General features: G+C 40.3%; 2 pseudogenes; one reads left to right on the top strand and one right to left on the bottom strand.

The window, feature by feature from the left end:
• Positions 1-10546: 10546 nt before the first annotated feature.
• On the bottom strand, positions 10547-11504 carry LOC114632975 (annotated as a pseudogene).
• Positions 11505-11950: 446 nt separating this feature from the next.
• On the top strand, positions 11951-13621 carry LOC114632974 (annotated as a pseudogene).
• The last annotated feature ends 4425 nt before the right edge of the window (positions 13622-18046 follow it).

Raw genomic sequence — 18046 nt, 5'->3', positions numbered from 1 at the left:
TACTGTACACACGCTACCTAAAACACACATTACCCCAGTTTAATTATTAAAATTATATAATTTATGTCTACATTACAACATGACCTCATCTTTTAGCACCATCACTATTTTCATCACAATGGTACAGTTTGTGGCAAAAGAAAAAACAATATTCTCATGTAAAATCTTAGCCAAAACTAACTGTAACACTAGCAACCTTCCTTATTTAGAATCTATTTACATTTAAATTGTGGAAAAAATAATAAGGCAAGACAAACTATTGTTTAGAAGAAACTAAAATGTGAGAGTAAAATCCTCAGATGAATTGGAGCTGGTCACCAAGTTATAGTTTCGATAATATGCAAAGGAAGTTTACTGATAATGCATTAGATGAAATCATTGAATTAGAGAAGACTAAATATATGCTGATTCATTTGAAACAAAAATAAGGAAGTTATTTTCTATCTTCTGAAAAAGGCAAATGGAAATAAAATTAAAGATATCAGATGAAACAAATCTAAAAGTATAGATAGATACAGACCCTCTAATAGACTGGGAGATTGTACATATGGTTTGGTAGTATCAAAATTATTTAGAAAACAACAATCAGGGCTGGAGAGATGGCTCAGCGGTTAAGAGCGCTGACTGCTCTTCCAGAGGTCCTGAGTTCAAATCCCAGCAACCACATGGTGGCTCACAACCATCCGTAATGAGATTGAATGCCCTCTTCTGGTGTGTCTGAAGACAGCTACAGTGTACTCATAAATAAAATAAATAAATTAAAAAAAAAAGAAAAAAAGAAAACAACAATCAATGCTCATAAAAATGTCACTGAAGTCAGATTTTAAAGTCCCCACCCCACCAAATTTCATATTTTATATGTTGCAATCCACACGGAGATATTGGAACACTTAGAAAGTCAGTGGTATGCTCATGGGTTAGTGGCAGGGGACTGAAGGAATCCACATCAGGTATATTTTTTCTTCACAGAAAAATAGTGCTTTTCTTCTATGAAAAGTTATTACAAACTAAGTGCATTATTAATGTAATGCCTTATGAGAAAGGAAGATTCCCAGAGGTATATTTCACTGAAAATGTGAATATATGCAAAGAACAGAATTTACACACAATTAAAATATTTTTATTGTTTATTTTACTTATTTGCATTTCAAGTGTTGTCTCCCTTCCCAATTTTCCCTCCACAAACCTCCTATCCCATCCCCCTCCCCCTTGCCTTTATGAGGGCAACCCAATCCAGTCTCACCACCCTAGCATCCCTCTTTGCTGGGGCATTGAGACTTCATAGGACCAAGGACCTCCCCTCCCATTGATGCCCAATAAGGCAGTCCTCTGCTACACATCCAGATGGAGCCATTCCCCCCGCCATGTGTACTCTTTGGTTGGTGGTTTAGTCCCTGGGAACTCGGGGGTGCTGAGGTCTGGTTGACTGATGTTGTTCTTTTTATGAGATTAGAATCCCTTTAGCTCCTTGAGTCTTTGCCCTAACTTCTCCACTGGGGTTTCTGTGCTCAGTTTGATGTTTGGCTGAATGCATCCAATTTGTATTGGTCAGGATCTGGCAGAGTCTCTCAGGGGACAGCTATACCAGGCTACTATCAACAAGCACTTCTTTGCTTCAGCAATAGTGTCTGGGTTTGGTGTTTGCAGATTGGATGGATCCTTAGGTGGGGCGGTCTCTGGATGGGATTTCCTTCAGTCTCTGCTCCACTCTTTGTCTCTGCATTTCCTTTTGACAGGATAAATTCTGTATTAACATTTTTGAGCTGTATGAGTGAGCCATGCCTATCCACTGGATATGGTCTCTCCAGGGTCTATCTCTGTTTTGTTGGGTACTTATGCTAAAGTCCTCCCTGTTGGGTCCTCAAACCTATTGGGTCTCTGGCATCTGGGACTTTCTAGTGGCTACCTCCAGTTCCCCCTCCCCTAATGCTATTCTTCTCCTTTCAAATTCCTGACCCTCTGTATTCTCCCTTATCTCCTCCCATATCTGAACTGGCCCCCGCTTTCCCCTCCCCCTCCTCTCTCCCTTCTAGATCCCTCTCTCCCTCTACTTCCCAAGATTATTTTCTTCTGCCTTCTGAGTAGGACTGTAGCATCCACACTTTGATATGATCTTCTTTCTTCTTGGGTTTCATATGGTCTGTGAGTTGTATCCTGGGTATTTCAAGCATCTTTTGGCTAATATCCACTTTTCAGGGAGTAAACACTGCTATCAGGAACAGCCTGACCAGTGGGGTGGTTGAGTCCCTAATTGCCCTTTCTGTTCCCTTGGTTGTTATGGTGAATTGTCAGGATGGTCTGACACTCACCCACCTTTTGTCACTTGATCTTTTACAAAGAAGCCAAACCATCCAGTAGAAAAAGACAGGATTTTCAACAAATGGTACTGGGTCAACTGGCAGCCAGCATGTAGAAGAATGCAAATTGATCCATTCTTATCTCTTCTACAAAGCTCAAATCCAAGTATATCTAGAACCTACACATAAACCCAGATACTATGAATCTAATAGAAGAGAAAGTAGGAAAGAACCTTGAACACATTGATTGGCACAGGGGAACATTTCCTGAACAGAACACCAATGGCTTATGCTCTAAGATCAAGAATTGACAAATGGGACCTCATAAAATTGAAGAGCTTCTGTAAGGCAAAGGACACTGTCAATAGAACAAAACGGCAACCCACAGATTGGGAAAAGATCCAATCCTACATCTGATAGAGGGCTAATATTCAATATATTCAAAGAACTCAAGAAATTAGACTCCAGACAACCAAATAACCCTATTAAAAATGGGGTACTGAGCTAAACAAAGAATTCTCAACTGAGGAAACTCAAACAGCCAAGAAGCACCTAAAAAATGTTCAAAATCCTTACTCATCATGGAAATGCAAATCAAAACAACCCTGAGATTCCACCTCATACTAGTCAGAATGGCTAAGATAAAAAACTCATGTGATAGCAGATGCTTTTGAGGATATAGAGAAAGAAGAACACTCCTCCATCGTTTGTGGAATTATAAGCTGATACAACCACTCTAGAAAGCAGTCTGGGTGTTCCTTAGAAAACTGAACATAGTAATACCTGAGGACCAAGCTATAGCACTCCTGGGCATATACCCAGAAGATGCTCAACATATAACAAGGACATATGCTCCACTATATTCATAGCAGCCTTATGTATAATAGCCAGAAGCTGGAAAGAACCTAGATGTCCTTCAACAGAGGAATGGATACAGAAAATGTGGTACATTTACACAAATGAATGTTACTCAGCTATTAAAAACAGTGAATTTGTGAAATTCTTAAGCAAATGGATGGAACTAGAAAATATCATCCTGAGTGAGGTAACCCAATCACGAAAGAACACACATGGTGTTCACTCACTGATAATTGGATATTAGCCCAAAAGCTCACAATACCCAAGATACAATTCACAGACCATATGAAGCTCATGAAGAAGGAAGACCAAAGTGTGGGTTCTTTGGTCCTTCTTAGAAGGAGTAACAAAATATTCATGGGAGCAAATATGGAGACAAAGTGTGGGACAGAAACTGAAGGAGGGGTCATCTGGAGACTGTTCCCCCTGGGTCTCTATCTCATGTGCAGTCACCAAAGGTAGATGATGATGTAGATACTGGAAATACATGCTGACAGGAGCCTGATATAGGTGTCTCCTTATAGGTCTGCCAGAGCCTGACATATACAGCGGTTGATGCTTACAGCTAACCATTGAACTGATGAAGGGGTTTCCAATAGACGAGTGAGAAAGAAGACTGAAGGAGCTGAAAGGGTTTGTAGCCCCATGGGGAACGCAACAATCGTGCCTAATTGATTCACTGAATTTACTCCTGTGATGTGGACACCTTGGCATTGCCAACTTGACTTCAGCTGGTTGAAAGTCATTTAAAAGGTTTTTTAGTTTCTTATATAGATGGCATTTTGGATCTAGATTTGAGTTGAAAAGCACTCCTGTGTAACTTTAATTATTTCAAATCCTACTTTTAATGATTGTTCTTAAACACTTTAACCTCCCTTTTAGCCCATCACCCACCAGAGGTAGTGGAAAAGAAAGGTTGCAGGAGAAGTGGACCTGTTTAGAAATGGTACGTTGGAGCAATTCCCATCTGTATTGTCTGGAAATTAGCGGTTACGTTCACAGGTTAGCAGTGGCACCTTGATATTCTCAAATACCTCACAATCCAATTCAGCAGAGTTGGGATAGCAAACTCAAATCTGCAGCAGTGGCATGACCTGGCAGAGACAGCCAGGCCTCAGCCTTGGCTCAAATCACAGCCAACAGGAAAATGTTCTAGGCTATGCCTCACTCAGTGAAGTGAAGATGTGAGACAAACAAGCATTGCACAGCTAGCTATACCAGCAAGCCAAGCTCAGCCTCCATCACTGTCCAAAGAGTCCTTTTATACTCCCTCACAACGTCTTGTGTCCTCCACAGGTCTTGCCTCAGCACATGTGTCGGTCTCAGCTGACATTAATCTGCCATTCAGCCAGGGTCTGCAGAAGTGGCAAGAAGCCTTGGCACACTGCTAGAAGCTCTTCTTTCTATGGGTTCCTGACAAAAAGAGCTCAGCTACTCAATGTAAGGTGGACCAGTACATATCTGTCATTAGTGAAGAATCCTTCCTCACATGTCCTTCCAGGTGCCTGCTCTAGCAGACATCTTTTCACTTTATGTCCACTTCAGGAAATGTCCCTTCATGAGTCTACCTTAGCCTTTCACCTGTGTACACTTCAAGAAAACATTCCTTCATGTGTTTGGCCCAACAAAATGCCATCCAACACAGCTGACTTTCCAAAGAACCCTTAAGTTTCTACTTCACTCCTGTCAGCAAATAACATGGGACAGGACAAGCGGGTGTACAGCCAGACAGGGCCTGGGAGTGAGTAAAGAACCTTGCAGATTATTAGGAGTATTACAACATGGTATTAGAATTACCTTTTTATCTTTCATGGATTGTAATACTGTTTTCCTCAAATCTGGCAAATTCCTTAGTTGTAAAAATTCTGTTTTCCATGGATTTTTTGAATCTCAGATATTTCAGGGAACAAGGTCAATGGATTAACAGTGAAATATGAGAGAGGGCAGGAGGCATCCAGGAGGAGTTTAAAGAAAAATATAGAAAAAACAGAGGGTGAACCAAGCTAATCTCTCTTCACAGAAAGAAGGCCATGTATCTCCTTTTGGGGAAACATGATGTTTAATAGAGATGATGTGATTTGAAGAGAAACTAAAATGGAATGGCCATTACTCAGTTGTACTTCTTTTCTTTTGCTCTTGTCTTTTTAATTTTTTTAATTATTATTATTTTTGGTGTTTTCTTGCTAATGCCTAATCTGCTCACAAACGTAGGTAGTAGTTGAGGATGACCTTGCACTTCACTCCTATGGTATATCCTCCTCAGTGCTGGGTTTCCATGGAACCTCATTACTTCATCATTACTTCAAGCATCCCTTCTGTTCGTCCATCTGTTTTGTTTGTTAATACAGTTGCTCTTTATGTAGTCCTAGCTCTCCTAGATTGACCTACACATTCCAGACTGGCCTCAAACACAGAGAACAACATTACCCTTCTGGCTTTCTACAAGCATTTCAATGTTAGGGTCGACTGTGTCTCCATAAATCTACATAGAAAAAGAAAATGCTGATATACAGTGGAATAATTAATGTATATTTAGAAAGCAATATTCTCACAAGAATACATTTTCTGACTAAGATTGCTTTAGTTTATTTATATCCATAGCATCATCTACAGGAATGAATGTCCATGCAGACCTTTGATGCATCATCATTATGATGAAGATGCAATCATTGGCATACCTTGTGGCTGATCTATTATGAGAATTGGCTTTCAAGCCCTATCATATGGCATCTCTTCTTAGACAAAGGGAGCTGTAACTCGAGGTTCCAACATTCAAATTTTTCAGTGTCGTGGTTTTAGAGAAATATAGACTTCAGTATTTTTAATCCCTGAGCTTCCAGTCTTCTTTGAGATGATGACATTTTGGTTATGTATTTTGTTTTGAGATGAAATACATCCTTGAAATCAGACTTAAAATAAGATCTTTGTGCTTAAGAACACACCTGGTGAATTTCAGGGGTCAGAATTCAAAGTAAGAATGATAGAGCTTGTAAAAGTCAGTCGTGGTGACACACATCTTTAATCTCAGCACTGAAGATACAGAGGCATATGAGTTTCTTGGAGGTTGAGAGCAGACAGGACAACATAGGGAGTTTAAGGAGACCAAAAGCTTTATAAAATTATACTGTATCAAAGCCAAAATTTATAAAAACACAAAAAGAATGCTTGAAATACTAGGGCATCTCTAGAACCCCAGAACTGGATAAGTGGAATCTACAGAATTAAACTGGAAGGTGCTTCTCAACTTTTTTGAAAAAAATAAACAGCAAAAATATTAAAAAGTGAATGAAGAGAAAACAAAAACTGCTGAATTTTGACACTACCATTTTAATTCCCCCTAAGATCATATCTTCACATAATGTCTATCAAATATCATGTTTTCATAAAATATAAGCCACTCTCTCTGCCTTGAGAGATGGGTCTGGTTTAGACCCTGTACTTTTGTTTGCTGCTGTTCAGACACCTCTTGCTTTCTGTCCCTTCCACCACAAAAGGAATTGACCCTGTTCTTATAGCATTTCGATTTCAAAACACTCTGGAAAACAGGAAATTTTAACAAGTTTGGAATGAGCCATATGTGAGAACACAGGATCAGAAGTCATGAGAGATAAACTGTAGCACTGATATTCCCTTTAGTGTGGTACTTTCACCATAGTGACTGACTTAGTCAGGGTTTCTAGTCCTGAACAAACATCACCAAAACAAGTTGGGAAGAAAAGAGTTTATTCAGCTTATACTTCCACATTGCTGTTGATCACCAAAGGAAGTCAGGACTGGAACTCAAGCAGGTCAGGAAGCAGGAGCTGGTGCAGAGGCCATGGAGAGATGTTACTTACTAGCTTGCTTCCTCTGGCTTGCTCAGCTTGCTTCCTTATAGAACTCAAGACTATCCACCCAGGGATTGCACTACCCAAAATGGGCTCTCCCACCTTTGATCACTAATTGAGAAAATGCCTTACATCTGGATCTCATGGAGGCATATTCTCAAGGGAGGTTCCTTTCTCTGTGATAACTCCAGCTTGTGTCAAGTTGACACACAAAACCAGCCAGTACACTTAGGATGTGTTCCCCCTTCCAGGAAAGCATCAAGTATGGCTTTAGAGATGCAGAGCTAGGGCTGAGTTAGGATTTCATTTGTGATTCAATCAGTAAGAAAGAACTCTTTCTCCTATTTTGTTTCTCTCCTGTTTTTATTACTATGGTTAGCCAACTAACTGTCAGGTGAAGGTAGAACCAAGTGTTCCTAAGTGGATTCAATCTGTCTCTTCTCTTTTTGTTTTATAGATTTTAGACATCAACCAATTGTTGAAACAGATCCCCAGTCACAAGATAGAAAATGCCAGTTATGAATCAGGGACTGGTGGCTAAAGTAGGACCTTTCACTACAGTAGCAGCAATCACCAGAGATAGATTGTAGGGAGGTCAAGGGTTCTGGGCACAAAATAACAGCTCTAGGTCTTTCGGGCAGCTAAAGCAGTTAAACAAAGGAACTACAGATTGAGGAGGAATTGAGAAATACCAGCTACAGAGATGTATTGTTTGTAAAAAATGACTAATTTTATTAGAATAGAAATGAGTTAATAGGGGCATCAGTGATCAGAGACAACCAGAGTATTCTAGATTAGTTAATTTATAGCCTTTATTCATATTATCTCTCTTCCTTCTTGGGCCTTCTCAGCCTTTGTCTCTTTCCTCAATAGAGCCATTTAGGAATAGTTGTAATGTCTAGGCAGAGAGGCTCTGAGGATGTCACTGAAGCACTGAGCGTCCTTTCTTAAAGACACCAGTCCCTGTTTTCCTAATTTGACTGACTTCATCCCATCCTCCTTCAATAGACTAGTTGAAGACAACATTGTAACCAGGGCTCATAAGGGCCTAACTTTGTCTTTTCCTTAGTGACAATGACTGAACACTTGCAAATACGGTGTGAGTGGTGACTTTGGAGAACAGAACTTGTGAATGCCAGGATCACATCATTAGAGATGAAGGATAGCCAGGTGAGCTCACCCATAGTATAGCGATCCTGTGCAAGCACATTGAGGGCAGGATTTGGTCACCTATAAATTCATTAACAATGCTCATCTATCTTCATTTATAGGTTCATGTCTCCATACAGGGGCAGGTAGTACTCTTCTCTGAGAACATGCCCTTAAACAAGTCATCAGTCTTTTGAAACAAAAGTAACACATGACAATGCAAAAACACCCTTGCATGTGTCCAAGACATGTTATTGGGAAAAGATAAATCAGGATCTACACAGAGGATAAGGGTTATGTGTGGATCCCTTATGGGGTGCAGATTCATAAATTGTCTTATTTCTACAGGGTATGAAACAGAGAAGATGACCACGCCATGCCCTGGAACTCTAGCGAAGGAAATGACAGTGTAGTAGTCTCATAATTGTGGTGAACTCCCTTCTCATTATCCATAGTAAGCAGTGTCCTGATCCCAAAGTAGCTGGTGTCTCTTATGGAGTTCCTCAGCATGCCAGAAAAAAAAAAAAAAATCAAGGCACCTGCTATATAGAAGCCACTCACTGCATGCAGATGCTGCTTCCTGCTAGGGGAAATGCCCCTATTCTCTATATCCTGTGGAATTATGATTCATTCTGTAGCCAGAGTTTCTCTGTAAGAGTACCTATTTTTAAGCCCTATAATATCTTTTCTGTTTCCTTTCTCTCACCAGTTAAGTTCATTAAAAGACCCTAGGCTTTAAGTCCTAAGTACAGAACCAGATGTTTATACCATTCTTAAGATTAACTAATTAAATAATCGCAAATCTATTTAAGAGTGTTTTACAGTGCAAATAGAATACCAAAAGAGAGATAGACATATCGAGATTTATTCTTTTTTAATTCTGCCAAAGAATTTAAGTGAAAAGAGTTCTTAAAGGGGGATTTCTTCAGGGATTAGACACTAGAAATTTAGGCACTGTCATCTTTCATCTCCACAAGTAGAAGACATTTCTGTTATTGCTGATAGAATTTGAAAGAAAGAAGCTGTCCAGTGATGAGTTAGTTATTTTCTTTAATATTTGCTTTTATGTGTATCAGTATTTCCCCACATGTATATATGTGCACACATGCACGACTAACACCCATGGCACTCAGTAGGATCACCTGGAATGGATGTTAAATATCAAGTTAGTTTCGATGTCACAACTGGGTCCTCTGTAAAAGCAACAATTGTTCTTGTCTCCTGACCTAACTCTCTAGCACCAGGGTAGTTAGTTTTAGGAAGATATATTTTTGAAGGACAAAAAAAAAATCATTAAATTTCTTCACATTTTAGGAGCATACGTGAGAAAACAGAATTTTGTTAATTTTTAAAATATATATTTCAAAACAATTTTAAATTCTGCCAACGTTAAGAGTCAACAAAGATAGATCAAAGAGCAACTGTCTGATACTGCTACTAGAAGCTTTGCAACAGTTATAATCTGTTGCTATAGTTGCTGTTGGTGATTAATCTGCTCTTATTTCCCTGGCGGTGACACACACATTCCTTACTACCTGCCCCAATGCTCTGGATTCTCAAATGAAAGACATACACACACACACACACACACACACACACACACACACACAGAGGCAGCCTTATATTTAACGTGCCTTAATCTGCTCAGTGGCTGGCCCACTTCAATCCTCCACATTGCTAGCACACTCTCCTGTCTGATCTTCCTGAATTATTACTTACTAAAACCTATATTCCATCCTGGCCACCACAGATCTAGGCCTGCAGTTCTCCTGGGCCATGATCCCCGACTTACATGTTGGCAGTGTCTCTGTCAGCACCTTCTCCTCTCCCCAGCCATACCCCCAGCCATACCCCCACCCCTCCCCCATCTCTTTGTTTGCTAATCCTAAAGTCCCACCTCTGTCTCGATGCCTAATGATTGGCTGCCCAGCAACCTTATTTAACAATCAAAGACAACTGGGAGCAGGGCCCTAAGCATCTTACACTCAGATGTGCAGGTTCCCCTATAATTTGGGGATCTGAATTAACATAAGTAGCCTTAGAGCCAATCCACAACAATAATCATTTTCAAATCTTCTGTAATTATATTAAGAAAGACAAACACTCAAATATAGTGATGTTTCATGAAAGCTTCTGCTTTTAAATGCATTCCCATGGGTACCCAGATTTGATTAAATCAAATATCACAGCAGTCTCCTTCATGATAGCTCGCACTACATGGATTTACACGACTTTATGCCATTTTCTACACAGACAATGGAATTTTCTACAACAAAAAGTCAATAAAGAATGATACACACAATATGGATGAATCATTTCAAAACCTTAAAGTGAAGAACGTGATGCACACAGACCTATAGCCTCTCCATTCTATCATATTTTTTAAAGAGAAGTAAGCCTTTATTTCCATCTTTCTCAAATCAAATAGGCTGACTTGGTTGCTTTGAGGGGATTAGTCAAAGAGACTGAATCCTCATCTGATTCCTTCCACTCTTCCTTTGCTTCCACCTTGGCTGGGGTTGCAGCAGCAGTAGCAGCAGTGGCAGCAGCAGCAGCAGCAAATACAGACAGATCAGCCAGGAAGACCTAGACCTTTTTAGCAAGTGAGAAGGTGTACTCAGTCTCCACAGAAGACAGAGCCAGGGCCTGCTTGTACCCATTGATGATGGAGTGCGACACCGAGGCAACAGTTGGGTACCGGATCTGCAGAGAGACACTGGCCACATTGCGGACACCCTCTAAGAAGTGAGAGTGCGGGGGCTGCTCAGTGATGTCCAGCACTTCAGAGTTATAAATGCTGCCATTGTCAAACACCTGCTGGATGATCACCCCAAAAAAGAAAGGGAAAATGTTCAGTGTGCTCAGCAGTGTGGCTTCACTGGCTCCTACCTTGTCTCTAGTTTTTATCAGCTGCATATCACTCAGGATTTCAATGGTGCCTCAAGAGATTTTAGTGGTGATGGCCAAAGCTTGGAAGAAAGAGGTCTTTTCAGGCCCCAGCTCAGTGTTCTGAGCAGGCACAGTGACTTCACACAGGGCAATGGCACCAGCTTGAGCAGCAGCTGGCATCTTATTGGCCAGCAGAAATATCCCGAATCTCAGTGAGGTCTTCCTTGGTGAACACGAAGCCTGCATTCCCCCGGATGTGAGGCAGCAGTTTCTCCAGAGCTGGGTTGTTCTCCAGGTGCCCCCTGAAGGCCTTGCGCATCATGGTGTTCTTGTCCATCAGGACCACAGCCTTCCCTCAGAAGGACATCTGCCTGGAGCCCACATTGTCTGTTCCCACAATGAAGCAGTTTGGGTAATCATCTAAAAGTTGAATGATCTTAAGGAAGTAGCTGGACTTCCAGGTCACCTTGTCTTCCCTGAGCATCACCACGGTGGGTTAGGGATTGCTATGCGTGGTTTAAAACGGTGTCACTCTAATGAGGACGCCTGGCGAGAGCTCTATCATATCTCTTAACACTTGAAAAATTTTTAATCTTACTCAAAAACATATACTCCACAAATATGGAAAATATAAAAGAAATGAACAATTTTCTTGATAGAAAAAAACCCTACCAAAGTTAAATTGAAATCCCATAAACAACTTAAATCAACCTATGTAACCCCTAAGGAATTAGATAGAAGTAGTCATTATGAGTTACTATACCATCATGGGAGTGGGACCCTGGCCAGGAAGCTGTCACCGCTCTAAGCTGCGGAGACAAAGCCATGTGTGGGCTGGAACACTACCAGTGGCACTCAGTGTTCTTAGATCCCGTTGCTATTGGCTGGGCCGTGGGAGAGCGTGGCGGGGGCACGAGGTGGGAGCACCCAATGTGAAACTGGCTGGTGCTGCTGTGCCCTTGCATGCTCCGGGCTGCGCTGCACCTCTGGCACCTGTGACTCCGTTCCTCGCCCTCCCCCCACCTCACCAGGCCCAGTGTGGCAGATCAATCAGCCTTATTTCCTTTGTGGAAATGTAGTCACCATGATGTGGTAGCTGGTGAGTTATCAGCTCGAAATAACCACGAACTTCGAAATGTTGTAAGGAACACTTGGCTGAAGGATTTGCTGCCAACATCCTACATTAAGAAAATGTATGCTCGGGCTGGAGAGATGGCTCAGCGGTTAAGGGCACTGGCTGCTTTTCCAGAGGTCCTGAGTTCAATTCCCAGCAACCACATGGTGGCTCACAACCATCTGTAATGGGATCTGATGCCCTCTTCTGGTGTGTCTGAAGACAGCTACAATGTACTTATATACATAAAATAAATAAATTAAAAAAAAAAAAAGAAAGTGTATGCTTGTTGCCCATGGCTGTGAAGTGCCTGCGGAAGACAGGGAAGATTCTTACTCCTGCCGACTGCTCAACATCACCAATCCAGTTCTGAATCAAGAAATTGAGGCATTCGGCTTTCCTGAAGATGCCTCCTCATCTAGACTCTCTGAAGACCGAGTTGCCAGCGTGAGCTTCAGAGTTCTCTACCCAATTGTGATTACCAGTCTTGGAGTGTTCTACGATGCCAGTGACGTCGGTTTTCATAGGAACATCACCGTCAAGTTGTATCAGACAGAGCAGGAAGAGTCCCTTTTCATCACCTGATTTAGTCCTCCAAGCTGTGACATACAAGTGAACAAGCTATGGTATAAGCCTGTGGAACAATTCATCTTACCAGAGAGCCTTAAAGGTACAATCATGTAGGAAAGCCAAGATCTCCATGGCCTCGTGTCCAGAAACCTGCACAGAGAGACAGTGAACGATGGAGTGGGTGTTCTCAGAGTCCTCACAGCTGGGGAAGGGGCACTGCCTCATGAATTCATGGAAGATATAGAGGGAGTTGCAGTTGGCTTTATCTACACTGTTCAGGAAGGTGATGCACTATTATGAAGTCTTTATTCTCAGCCCCAGAGACTTGCAGATCATTTTACAGGATCTGAAAGTGGAAAATGCCTTACTACAGGAAGAAAGCAGTGTCTATGATGACATTGTTTTCGTAGATGTTGGGGATACTTACCAGAATGTTCCTGCAAAATTATTGAACTTCTATTGATGGACTGTAGAATCCACCAGCTTCAGTTTGCTGCTCAAGACAGATGACAACTGTTACATAGACTTAAAAGCTGTGTTTAATAGTATTTCTCAGAATAATCTAGATGGGCAAAAAAAAAAATTTTGGGGGGGGGGGAATTTCAGGTTGAATTGGACAGTGGAGAGAAGTGGAAAATGGCAGGAGCTGGAATATCCTAGGTCAGCTTACCCTGCCTTTGCATGTGGGTCAGGGTAGGTGATCTCCAAGGATATCATTGACTGACTGGCAGGCAACTCCGGAAGGTTAAAGACCTATCAATGAAGATGTCAGCATGGGCATTTGGATGGCAACCACTGTGTGAGAAAACCTGTGAATACTGTCTTCTCCTCAGTACTCAGTAGAAGAGATGAGCAAACTGTGGGAACTGAAGGAACTATGTGGGTATCCTTGCCAGTGTGAAGCAAAAGTTCTATGATCCCCAAAGACCGGGGGCTGTAAGTCCACAGAGAGCCATGGCTGGTATTGAGCTGTAAGCAGTAGGGTGTTACTAGTGTTTGCACAGATCTTAATGAATCAACTGATAACTGTAGCATAAGTTTTTATTTATAAATTGAAAGAGTATTTAAACCAAATTAATTTATAAAAATATTGCTAATTTCTGATCACTTATACTAATTAGTAACTCATCACTACAGTTTTTGGTTAATGGCCAAGATCAGAAAATAACTCCATATAAATCTCAAGCAGGATTAAATCTCAAGCAGGATTACAAAATAACTCTTAGTAACTTAATTAGGCCAGAAAGAAACTTCAAAGATGCTACGTGGCACAGGGGCCACATGTACCAAAGTCTGGGTTGCTAGAAATACCTGTTTGTGGATCTCTGATACAGACAACCTGGCCTTGAAAAGGAAATGTTGTAGACTGAAGTTTGGTATCTTACTTTTAAAGATGTTTATTTACATACAGATCATGTTTTCTTTTACTGTTTAATGTAAATCCTGAATGTCTCAGCTTAGTACTGAGACATTTACTCTCACTAAACTGTTTCTGTGAGTGTGAGTAAAAGTATACACCTCAGGGTTCAGTGTCACAGGGAATCATAGGGAAGGCACTCTGCCTTGCCTGGTGTTTACCTAAGCTTGAATAGGAGGTGGTGACATGTAAAAGACAGGCTCAGTGTAGACATAACATAGGGAAAAGTATATTACAGGTTTGAAGATGTGTCTCCTCAACTTAAAGGACATTTCTCACAATGACCAACCAAATCACTGTAGCAAACTTTTTCAAAGTTAACTAGCCCACAGTAGATGTTAACTGTACTCAGATTTAGACTACTGTTTCTACTTCACATCTTCATATAGTGGAATGTGGTAAACTGTGAAAACAGAAAGGGCAGAAAAGGGCCTGGAGAGATGGCTCAGTGGTTAAGAGCACTGACTGCACTTCCAGAGGTCCTGAGTTCAAATCCCAGCAACCACATGGTGGCTCACAACCATCTGTAATGAGATCTGATGCCCTCTTCTGGTGTGTCTGAATACAGCTACAGTGTATTCATATATAATAAATAAATAAATCTTTAAAAACAAAAAGAAAGAAAGGGCAGAAAAATCAATAGTAATCAAAGCCTTTATTATTCTATTAATACACAACCAAATGGTCTTTTCCCAACAAAACATAACATCATTTGTGAGGGCAAAGGTTTTGTTTCTGTTGTATACATTCCAGTCATTAAACTCTATAGCTGGACTGTTACCATTGCACTAGTAGGCAATCTCTATTCTCCACAGAATAAAACTGTAATGGCTATAGGTCATTTTCTACTTCAATTTCTCTGCCTGGCATCTAAAATTAGAGTCAAGAGGGGAGTAGTAAGACAGATCTGAGGGTGCATGTTATCCATGCCACCCTCCAATGGCAGGTGAGCTGTGAAGTCAAAGGCTGCCTCCATTTAGAGCCTGTTATGTATGACTCACAGTACTGTGGAGAAGCTTAGCTTTGTGTTTTTGCTTAGCAACTTACCTTGGAACTTTCATAGGACAACAAAAGTTCTGACCCAGGAACTTTGAGAAGATGTGACAGCAGTCCCTTTATCTTTTGAACTGTCATGGAGTCTAGCAAAGAAAATAAACTTTTAAATGATGACTACATGTAGAAACAGCTCAGGTGAGGCAGCCATTGATGGAAAGCTTGAGTCATTCTACCAGGTGATTCTTTTAACAAAGTGGGAAATGGAGCCAGTGTTTGACCCAAGTGGTCTTGACAGTGAAGTGTCAAACCATTTACTATTTCTTCCTCAATCTGAATAACCAGAAATAATTGCCTCACAGAAGAGGACAAAATATAGGCCTTTCTGATAACTTCCTAAGGGGTTGCTGAAGATCCCTGGAGTGGGGACCTTGAGGAACACCTCTCAGCCTTATTTTCCCTCTAGAAGATGCATAGACATAAGTGGTTGATGAGGTCTCTCCCAGGATGAGTATCCAGTCACCATCAGGATGTGTACACATGACCACTAGGTGTGGGAAAGTAACTCTGAAGAACAAATGCTCTGGTCCTTTAAGAACACACTAGGCACTTCTTTCCAAAGACAGATTGTGATACATAGTGGATATTTTGATTAAGAATATTAGTGTCTCTGAAGCTTTAGCTGAAAGTACAGCAATAGTGAGGTGTCCCATAAATGTCACAATGTAGTCAATTATTTTTCTATAAAATTGGTATTATAAATGCTGTGTTTTTATGCAACTTGTGATAATAAATATTCTCTATTTTAGAATTAAAAAAAAAAGAGTTACTGTACCAAAAAAAGCCAAGGCAAAGGGGTTTAACACCAAATTATACCACTGAAAGAAGACCTAATCCCAATATTTCTCAAATTGTTCTATATTAGAAGCAGGAGGAACATTGCCAAATTTATTGTATGACTCACAGTCACCCATACACCTAATAATAACCATAAAGATCTAAAAATGAAAGACAATTAGAGACCAATGTCCCTCGTGACATTAGTGAAAAATGCTCAATAAAATCCTCACAAACAAACCCAGAAAATAAAACAGATCATCTACCATGATCAATTAGGCATTATCCCAGAAATGCAGGAATGGTTAAACATATGAAAATCATACTAATAACATGAACATATAACCAAACTGAAAGAAAGAAAAGACCACATGATCATTTCAAGGAATGCTGAAAAAGCCTCTGACAGAATGCAAAACACCTTCATGATAAAAAATGTTGGCAAGATCAGGGATACAAGGGACATACCTAAACATAATAAAGACAACACACAGCAAACAGATAGCCATCATCAAATTACATGGACAGAAACTAATTGCAAAGTCCCTAAAATCGGAGACGACAAGGCTGTCCACACTTTTCATCTCTATTAAATATAGTACTTGAAGTTTTAGTTAGAGCAGTAAGATAACTAAAGGAGAACAAGGGGATACAAATTGAAAAGGAAAAGTAAAATTATCACTATTTGCAGATAGTATGATAGTATACATAAGTGTGATAAGAACTCCAAGTTTTTGAAGACAGAAATCAGAGCACATATCAGAAGATGGACAGATACCTCATGGTCATGGATCAGTAGGATGAATATAGTAAAAGTGAATATCTTGCCAAAGCAATTTACAGATTCAATGAATTAATCACCATTAAATTTAATTTTAATTACCATTAAAATTCCAACCAAATTCCTTACAAATTTGAAAGATCAATATTCCACTTCATATAGAAAGAAAAACAGGATACCCAAAACAATCTTATACAATAAGAGAATTTCTGGAGTTATCATAATTTCTGATTTCAAGCTGTACTACAGGGAAATAGTAATAAAAACCCGTGTTATAGTCATTAAAACAACTGGGTTGTTAATGGAATCAAATACAACCATCAACAGTAACTCACACTCATATGGACAATTGATTTTTGACCTAAGAAGCCAAAGCTACTGAATGGAAAAAATACAAAAGCAGCTTCAACAAATGTAATCATTTAACTGGATGTCTCCATTTAAAAGAATGCAAATAGATTCTTATCAATTACCCTGCACAAAACTCAAGTTCATGTGCACCAAATACCTCAACATGAAACCAGAAACACTAAATATGTTATAAGAGAAATAGCCTTGATCTCATGGGCAAAGCAGACAGTTTTCTGGACATCATACCAATAGCACAGGCACTAAGATAAACAATAAATGGGAAATCATGAAACTGGAAAGCTTCAGTAACACAAAGGACACAATTAGAGTTGTTACCCAATACCTAACCTTTAGATATAAATTGTTACCCAGGACTGCACTCGACCAATTCCTCCTCCTCCATCATTGCCAGTCACCTCCTCTCTCTCCTCCTCGTCCTTCTCTTTCTCCTCTTCACTCCTCCCACCTTAGCTCCTCCCAAGTTGTGGAGCTTTATTGCAAATGTGGGGGAGGGAGGAATATCCTACATACCTGAGGATTGTCAACAGAATGGCTTCACAGCTCAAAGAATCTTATAAGCCTGAGTTACAAGCAAATGATCTTAAACTAAACAGTGGAGTTTATTCTAACCCTGTTGCACAGTCTGGAGAAGACTTCGTTCACTAACCAAGTTCATTTTACTGTTTGTTTTACTCCACATTTTCACTCCTTTGACTTTTGTTTTGAATTGAGAGTTTCATGATAAACCAGTTCCAAGTAAACCGTTTTTATAATGTTCAGTGATGTGGCTATGAACAGAGATGAACAGAGACATCGTGCAGTGGCAGAGACAAGTATAGGTGTTAGAGTTGTTTCTGTCAGGTGTGAATTCTGCTGAGGACCCAACAACAAATTAACAATCCTCAAGTCCCCCCAAACTAAAGCTATGATGTTAAAGGCATTTAAGTTCAAGAGTGGTTGTCT

The sequence above is a fragment of the Grammomys surdaster genome, unplaced genomic scaffold, assembly GCF_004785775.1.
Source record: "Grammomys surdaster isolate TR1022 unplaced genomic scaffold, NIH_TR_1.0 479, whole genome shotgun sequence".
Classification (NCBI taxonomy): Eukaryota; Metazoa; Chordata; class Mammalia; order Rodentia; family Muridae; genus Grammomys; species Grammomys surdaster.
The sequence above is the reverse complement of the archived record's forward strand: the minus strand, read 5'-3'. Positions and strand labels throughout refer to the sequence as shown.